General features: G+C 49.2%; 1 protein-coding gene across 4 annotated transcripts in view; it reads left to right on the top strand.

Moving 5' to 3' along the window:
* The first annotated feature begins 5,641 nt into the window (after window positions 1–5,641).
* The window catches only part of Large1 (LARGE xylosyl- and glucuronyltransferase 1), a 459,671-nt gene continuing 456,533 nt past the window's right edge, over window positions 5,642–8,779 (top strand). For all 4 annotated transcript variants that reach the window (XM_040734825.1, XM_040734828.1, XM_040734827.1 and 1 more), the window contains exon 1: window positions 5,642–6,682. The gene's annotated coding sequence lies outside the window, so the exon portion shown is untranslated. The remainder of the gene's footprint in view (window positions 6,683–8,779) is intronic.

Here is an 8,779-nt window from a genome sequence, read left to right as displayed (position 1 = left end):
GAAACCCCAGAAGTCAGTCAGTTGCCAGGGGAAACCATTAACCCGTGAAGGGACTTGATGGATAAATTGCCGCTCTAGTTTTTCTGACTCATGGGATATTTCTGAGCTGTGTTCCGCATCTGCTGTGTCCAGCACAGTAGCCACTAAGCCTTGTATAAATCAACTAATGGACTAAAAGGTTATAGTAGTTTCTTTTCAAATATTCAACAGTCACATGGGTTAGTTAGTGACTGCCATGTTAAGGAGTGCAGGTGTAGATGGCTCCCCGGCCATAGGGAGTTCTTGGTGGTACTGTTCCGTGCCATCTCTTCCAGCATCTTTTCAGGTTTCAGGGCTAACCTAGGCTAAGTACTTCTTTATTCACCCCTTTTTAGCTTTTTTCCCTTCTGTATTTCACTTCCTCAGACCCTTACCCATGCCTTCTTTCACTTATGCTATTATAACCAAATATCTGATATGAGGTAATTTATAAACCATATGAATACATTTCTCACATTTCTGCAGGCTGGGAAGTGCAAGTTCAAGGCAGTATGTATCTGGTTCTCTCACTGATGACAGTCTTCTTTATATCACAGAGGAAGGACCTGTGTTTTCTTATATGGTGGAGGTGGAAGGGCAAAGAAAGGGGGGAAAATACTGTCCTCACAGGGCAGAAGGACAGATGAGAATGAACTCACGCGTTCCTATAAAATTGCCATTTATCCTATACATGAGGGCAGCTCTTCCATGATTTACTTAGCTACTAAAGGCCCAGCTGTGTATCCTATCACACTGGGAGTTCAACAGACTGAAACCAGCCCATTCTGCTTTGTAGTGTCACTTCCCAAATTAGCTTCCTAATATCAAACCCTTGCCTCTGGGTTTATCTTTTGAGGTATCCTAACAGAGGGAATCAGGAAAAGGAGGGTGGATACTGTTAATGTTCTCCATCCTACTCAAAGTGTCTTCTGTGGACCACTCTGCTTAGTAAGCAGAACCCAAGGCTAAAGCCCACACCTACTGAATCAGCAGGTGATCTCACTCTGCAGGGTTTGTTTTGTTTTGCAAATAAAGGGGGTGGGGAGCAGGAGCTGTAAACATGCCCACCTAGTAATCTCCAGCCTTTAAACTCAATTACAAACTTCAAAAGCTATACGCTCCTATCTGTTATTTCCAGAACATACTTATGTTTTGCATGTCTTATATTTTACGCTTCTGTCTTGGTGGCTCATGCCACACTAGCTTGAATTTCCCTTTGACCTCTTTAGCAGCAACACATCCTTTCCTGTTCTGCTTTTCTCATAAGGTGTCCAGGGAGTTAAGTTTCTGACAAGGTTTGACTCTGATGGCCTCTTACAGTCAGTGAGTGAATACACCCCCACTCCTACAGACAATGGCATCCTCCACCTAGAACCAATTCATTCTAATTATCAGGCTCTGAGGTTTGACATAGCAAGTCTTCCAGAAGTTAATAATGCTATTTTGGGATCACCTGTATCCAGCCTGCTTAATGAACATGATGACGAGAACATAAAATACTTTTTCATCTCACACAGGAAGACTTTATCCTCATTCTCTATTTCATGTCTCACTTCTGGACTTGCTTTGTTTTCATTTAAATTATATTCAAATCACACTTCCATTAGTGTTAATTTGATGGCTTTTATAACATTCTTTAATTCTTCACCAAGTGTCTTCTGCCCTGCATCTCCCTGATGGGTTCATTTTGCTTTGCCTAGGAATGTCTTTTGATTATTGTCCAGAATGAGAGAGAAATGCTTCGTGCCTGGTGATTAAATTTTCACTTGAAACATGCGTAGACAGAATATAGTTTACAGATATTTATTTCTCCAGCATTGGCTGGAGAATAATTCAGTTTCTCTAGCCTGAGCTACCAGGACACTATTTGACTCTCAACTCTCATAAAAGACATCTTAACCTTACTCAGTGGAAGGTGGATGACAGAGATTATATGGCTGCTTAGGATTCTGAACCCCTGAACATTTAAGTGTTAGATGTTGCAACCTACCACTATTACCTGATAATTTAGTTGTTTTTGACAAAGGCAACATTATTAAGATATTGCAACCTCTCCCTGTTGACTGGTCAGTGTCTCCTGCTGCAGGCTACAACCCAAACCATTCCCTCTGTATTCAGGCATCAGTTGTCTTTATCCTTCTCACAGCACCAACACCCCACTAATGCCATCACTAACTCACTGGAGCCTAGTCTCCAAGGTGGGGTTAGAGAGATGGCTCAGCTTCATAAATTGCTACTCTGCAAGCATGAGGATTGGAGTTAGGATTCCTAGAACCTACACCAAAAACTGGCATGTTAGTGTGTGTCTGTCATCCTAAGGTTGAGCAGGTGGAGAGAGCTGTCTGTGGCTTTCTGGCCAGTCTAACTTAATCAGTGAACTCCAGTTTCAGTGAGAGACTTTCTCTCTCTCTCAAAAAAAAAAAGATGGAAATACAATGAGGAAGATACTCAAGATGGACATTTGACCTCTACACACACACACACACACACACACACACACACACACACACACACACGCACGCACGCACGCACGCACGCACGCACGCACGCACGCACGCGCGCAGGCTCACACACACACAACCAGGTCTGAGCTCTAATGCTCTAAAGCTAGCTTGACTTCTATTGGTGGGTGCATTGGTGTACAAGTTGTTTGGTATCTTCCCTGCAAAGATTCAGTTATCTTTTATATCCACCTATTCAGCTAAAGACCCCAAGTGGTAGACTGAGTCCAGTCTGGAAAGGTAGAAATTGTTGGGTTGATTTTGAGATGCTGCGCTCAGTGGATGCAAAATTCCTTTTGTGGAGGAAGGCATCAGATGTCAGAAAAGGTAGAAACACGATTCTTGACTCCCAAGTCAAAGGCCTGATTTGTCTCCATACCATGTTCATTCCTGATTTCTCTTTAGATCTCAGTTGCAATAGGTACTCAGAAAAGAAGGTCAGAAACTAGGGAGGTGAGACTTCTCACCTTTCTCTTTTTAGATGCCTTTAGGGCCCCCTAGTGGCTGTTTTAAGACCTCTGGATTTTAAGATTAGTGCGATATGACCCCAAAGAGGAGAAAAGACAGGAGAGGATAGAGTGCCCTGTGTGTGTGTGTGTGTGTGTGTGTGTGTGTGTGTGTGTGTGTGTGGTGTCTGACTTTTCAGTGACAGGTGCAATGCTGGTGTGAGGATAAATAGTTTGTTTAGAGGGTACAATACTTTCCCATTCCTTATTTTATAGCAAACTTGAGCTGATTCTTTAGGAATAACAGATATATTTCCTTACATATTTTTGTCTGCATTCCTCATGCTATGTCATAGCCAAAATAATTTTTTTTTGACATTTATATCTTGGTTTGTGTCAAAGACCTATATTTCTAGGCAATCACTTCCAGCTTCAGAATAGGGTTGTGCTGGTGTACACCTGGACAATAGAGGGAAGCTTTTCAGCATTTTAGGAGCTTACTGACCCGTGCTAACCAGCCTCATGAAACTCCTAGTAACTAGGTACCTCAATGACCCCAGTGGATGTTGCTCCCTCCCCCCCACCCTGTCCATAGTTTTCAAAGACCTAGATAATGCACCACTCTTGGGTTATTACAATGAAGATGATCCTTTCCCACATCCTTTCCTTTGAGTTTCTGATGTTAATTCGATTATTTCCTCCTTTGCTTTTAAATTCCAAGACTCTCTTCCTTCCCCTCATTAACATGCTAGTGCACTGTAATAATGCACTTTTATAACATTACTGAAGCAAATCGATAAATAAAAAGCACAGAGCTGGGCACACGCCTTTAATCCCAGAGGCATAGGCAGTCGGATCTCTGTGAGTTCGAAGCCAGCCTGAGCTGTAGAGTGAGTTCCAGGACAGGTTCCAAAATAATACAGGGTAACCCTGTCTCCCAGAAAGCAAGCAAGCAAGCACAAATCCCTGCTTTAACTTGATCCAGTTCCAGGGCAAACGCTGGTGTGGGGGTGGAGGAAGAGAGTAGGAAGGACTGGCGCTCTGTAAAATAAATAAATAAATAATAATAAGATGATCCCCTTGTTTTCCGGGAGTTCTAAAACAAAGCTGTACGTCAGAGGAAGCACTGAGCTGCCTTGGATCTAAAAGGCTTGACATTAAACTTGGGCACTTTAATGGCTTCTAGCATATTAGATAATATTTTATCACATAACGTTCTTCTCTGACACAATAATGGCATCACCACCAGATAAGATCTGCTATCTCTAACGGTGAGACTCATTCCGACAATCAGGACCCCGGCATCGCAGTTAACTCCAAAGCGAACGTTTTTGTTTTTTGTTTTTTGTTTTTTTTTTTTACTTCTTCACCAGGGACTTTGTTGTGCTACCGCTTCCTTCCTTTCGCATCCTCCTCGGCTGGGGCTACCTCTGATTTAGGTAAACAGCACTGGGAACTAGTGGAGAGACCCTGCTGATGATGGAAGGGGTCTTGGCTTCTAGAGGCTGGAGGAAAGCCTGGAGTAGCCGGGAGAGTGTCGGCCGGGTCAAAGGGCGGCCCAAGAGTGTGGGTACCAAGGCCAGAGCTGGGGGGTGGGGTGGATCTGAGAGGGTCCAGGTCAGCGCGGAGTCCCGAGCTAGGCGGCGTTTTCTTACGCACTCCTCCACTCACCATCCTTCCCAGCCCGTAAAAGAAACGGGGTGTGTTGCCCGCGGAGAGAGGAACTGGGAAAGCAAAGACTCTGTGGCTGGCTGGGTTGAGGAGAGGTGAGGACTCGGTGGAAGGGGGATCCCAGAAGACACGGGACCGAGTTGAGGAAAAAACCCGGGAGCTGGATCGCGCTCTCAGAGCTCGGTTTACCAGTCGGAGTTGTCCACTCGCCGGCGTTTCCTCGCCTCATGGGGGTTTTCTCCCGAGGGACACCCAATCCCCTTTACTGTAACCAAATCCACGCGCTTGTTCCGCTGCACGGGCCGACTTGGCATCCCCACCCTCGTCGTCAACACCAGAAGGCTGGAAATCCCTCCAGTGGGACGTTGCACTAGGGGTTTTGAGCAAGAATAAAATCAGAAAAATGGCACATCTCTGTGTATATGTGTGTATTGAGTAGAACACAAAAATGTAGTTCTCCCCGAAACAATAGTCTTGCACAGGATTCTTGGATCCAGAATCCAAACAGATGCTGTCAAAACCTCCAGGAGGGACTTCTCGCAGCTCCAGCCGCCCCATACCTTGTCGACCTAGAAAGAGCAGGGGAAACTTCCTACCCCCCAAAGACCGCTGTTTTATAAAAGGGGGTGGCCCGGTGACTCTCTCGGCAGGCATCCCTACCACAGCAGCTGCAGATCCAGCCGGCCTCCCTTCCCCCCTCTTTCCTCCAATCCCGGAGCCGCCGGAGTGGGGGAAGAAGGGAGGGCGCTCCAGCTAGCACCCTTTCCTTGAGACCCGGCCCGGGATCCCTGCTCCGGGTGTTGCTTCCTCCTGCGTTCCAGTGAGCCAAGGAACCTGGGGAGGCGCTGGGTCGTGGGCGGGGCCTAGGTAGGGCGGGCACTCGAGACGCTCATTTCTGGCGCTGTCCATTGGTCGTCCGTGCCGTCACGGGGTGGGGGTGGGGCCCCGAGGCAGGCTCGGGTCCCGCCCTCGCTCGGAACCCGGCCCCGGATTGCACCCCCACCCCAGCTGCACAGACATGACACAGACACACAGTCACTGCAGCTGCCTAGCGAGCCCGACGCTCTAGGCACGCGGCGGCTGCTGGACCAGCCCCGAGCTCGAACCCCAGCGTCCGCCTGCGCGCTCCCACGCGGGTCCCCGCACAGAGGTTCCCGCCCGGACGCGCACGGGAAGCGGGGACCGCGCGCCCTCCGCTCGCGGCTCCAGACTGCCCACAGCGGCTGCTTCGGACGCGCGGCTACAAACCCGAGCGCTCCGGGAAGCCGGCGCGTCTCGGAGGCGGTGGCGGCGGCAGCGGCGGCAGTGGCGGGGGCCGTCCGCCCGGGTTCCCCGCACCCACAGTGCTGCGTCCCGCTCGCCGCGCCCCGGCGGCCGTGACCTTCCAAGGGGCGCCTACGTCGGCCCCGGACCCCCGGTCCCGCGCCCCAGGCCAGGGCGAGGCCCTCTCCAGCGCCCGCTTCTCGCCGAGCCGCAGGCGGGCGCGCAGGCCCGGGGGGAGGGTCACCGCGAGCCGCCGCCGCTGGTCCCTGTGCTCGCTCGCTGTGCTCGCCACCGGGGCCGGCTGAGCTGCCCCCCTGCCTCGCCGCTGCTCCCGACCCGGGGCTCCTGGAGCTGGGGGCGCGGCCACAATCGCCTGGCTGGGTAGGGCCTGCCCTGAAGGGGCTAAGCGGCTAGGAGCGCGGGAGGTGGAGCCGGTAGGGCAGCCGCTCCGCGGTTCTTCCTGGTGCTGGTTCCCGGGACCCAACCCAGGGCGGCCCCAGGCCCCTGCCCATGCGAGGCGTCCCCGGCTTGGAAGAGTCCTGGCATGAAACAGCTCCCGGCAGCAGCCTAGGAGGAGGAGAAAGAGGGGACAGTACGCGGACCTTTCCTGTGGCATTTGGAGCCTAAGGCTGTCCCGAAGTCTGTGCTCGGTACCGATGGTCGGATTAAAATAGCACCAGCTGGGATGCCGACCCGGACACCCTGCTTTTCGTAGGCGTCATTGTCACCACGCCATTCAGCTCTTTTGGTGTGTTCCTCTACCTGGGGGTAGTCAAGGCCAAGGTAAGAGCCCTAGGGTGTGAAAGAACCTCCTTTGGGAGCTTTGGGAGCAGTGCTGGGGACAAGTTACCCAAACCTGTGGCTGGTACACGGTGTACTTAGGATACTGGGGAAGAGAAGGGCACACCTTTTCGACTTGACTTTGAGTACTGGAAAAGCCGGAGGTGGAAGACCCTAAATCTTTAGTGTCCCCAGGACCTGCCTCAGGATCTGACAGGCTCAAAGGCAGACAGGATGTTGGTAGGCAGGAGTGGTGTGGAGTGCGTGCGTGTGTGCGTGTGTGTGCGTGTGTGTCTGTGTGTCTGTGTGTAGGTGCCGTATTCCCACCATCCTGGGACCCTTCCCGCCATTCTGCGCTGCTCACCCACCTGCCTTTCCTGATGGGATACCCAGATAACTTTTCTTTCCATTTGGTTGAAGAGAGGACAGTTTGGGGATGTATATCCACTTTTTGCAAGATGCTCTTTAGGTTAGATTGGTTGGTTGGTTGGCATGGATACCTCCAGGAGGAAGACCCAACCAACACACCTGATCTTTCCCGTTAGACTAAACTTGTGGTAGTGATCAGGGTCAAGCCAGAGCTTCTTGTGAATGCCATTGCTTTGGAGGCTGGGATGATGACTAAAGTTTGTGCATCATGAAGTTATGCTCTCTGTTTAGCCACAGTTCTTTCTACAAGCCATGTCTTTGCCTGTGTGAGATTAAACCTATGCGCTTCCTTGAAATAATCTTTTAAATGGGTCACGTTTGAGGGAACAGATCGTCTTTTGCACACCCAGTCCATCCCTTTGGTGACCCTGTTTAATAGGGATGCATTTTTTCCCCCTGTCCTGTGCTGTTGTACCTCGGTTGAGTAGGTTTCTGCTCTGAATTCTGAATTTTGGCATTCAGTCCATTAAAACGAACTCTTCAGGGAGCAAAATAGCAGCTTATATTTTTCCCTGAATGTCACAGGAAGTTTTACTGGGTCTTATGTAAGTGTCCCAAGAGAGAACTCAGATAATTTCTTCCTTCAAGGGGACACAGGGAAGGGATGGGGTGGGGTGGGGTAGCACATCACCTAAATGCAGATGCCTGTAATGACACCACTGGGGACCTAAAGTGCTTATTCTCTGACTTATGTTCCTCCTTGCCTCAACTGCCTTCCCACCTCAGGATCCTTTTGATATACTCAAGATAGGGGAATGTTCCAAATTAGGAAAAGAACATTTCTCACAAATGGGTGACATGAATAAATTACTCACCAGTGTGCTGGGCCTCAGTGGGGAGAAAAAGGACTTAGGGAAAACTTGCATGAGGGTTTCACACATCTTTTGTGTACCTTTAGTTTTGAAGAGCACTTTTTACCTTAGTGAAAATTGCTTGAGAACACACATTTATCTAGTTGGGGCCTGTTAATTCCATTCAGAGGGTCAGAAGCTATTAGGATTTGACGGTGTCAAAGTAAGGCAGCCAACTCCCCTAGTAGAACAGAGAGGCTTCTGAAGCAGAGATTTCCTCCAGTCTGGGTCAGCACAGACTACCTGCAAAGTGGTCTCAATTGTGGACTAATATTTTTGATGTGAGAGGATATGGATTCCTTTGACTTTTAAGTTGAAACTGGAAGAGCCTTAGAAATAAAATCAAAGGTTTACTCTTCTCAGAGGTCATGAGAATTCTTCTCTGGGTCTCCAAGGTTTTCCGTTCCTGAGCTGTTCTTTAAAGTCAATGCTTAATGGCAGGAGGCTGCTTTTCCCAAGTCTCTGTCCTCCAGCCACTTATAAGACACTAGAGGGGACTAGTTTTCTATTTCACTACCAAAGTACAAAGACCAAGAGAACCTGCTAGAAACAGCCATGGCTCGTGATCATAACTCCTGAACGGATTCTAAACATTTGGATGGTGGGCCTGGTTTAATCTACAGTGTCATGTGGACAACTTGGGTGTTAACTGCAAAGTGTTATGGGAAAATCTGGGGAGACTCAGTTATTTATGTATATAAGGGCTATACTTTTTGGGAAGGCAGTCTCCCAAAAACTCTACCTTTTTAACAGTGGGTCATGCCAACTTTAAATTCCCTAATGTTGTTTGTACCCAGCCCCCATACCTTCTGTAGTTTTC

The sequence above is a fragment of the Mesocricetus auratus genome, unplaced genomic scaffold (genome assembly GCF_017639785.1).
Source record: "Mesocricetus auratus isolate SY011 unplaced genomic scaffold, BCM_Maur_2.0 Super-Scaffold_100041, whole genome shotgun sequence".
In the NCBI taxonomy this organism is placed as follows: Eukaryota; Metazoa; Chordata; class Mammalia; order Rodentia; family Cricetidae; genus Mesocricetus; species Mesocricetus auratus.
This window is presented reverse-complemented; position numbering and strand designations above follow the sequence as displayed.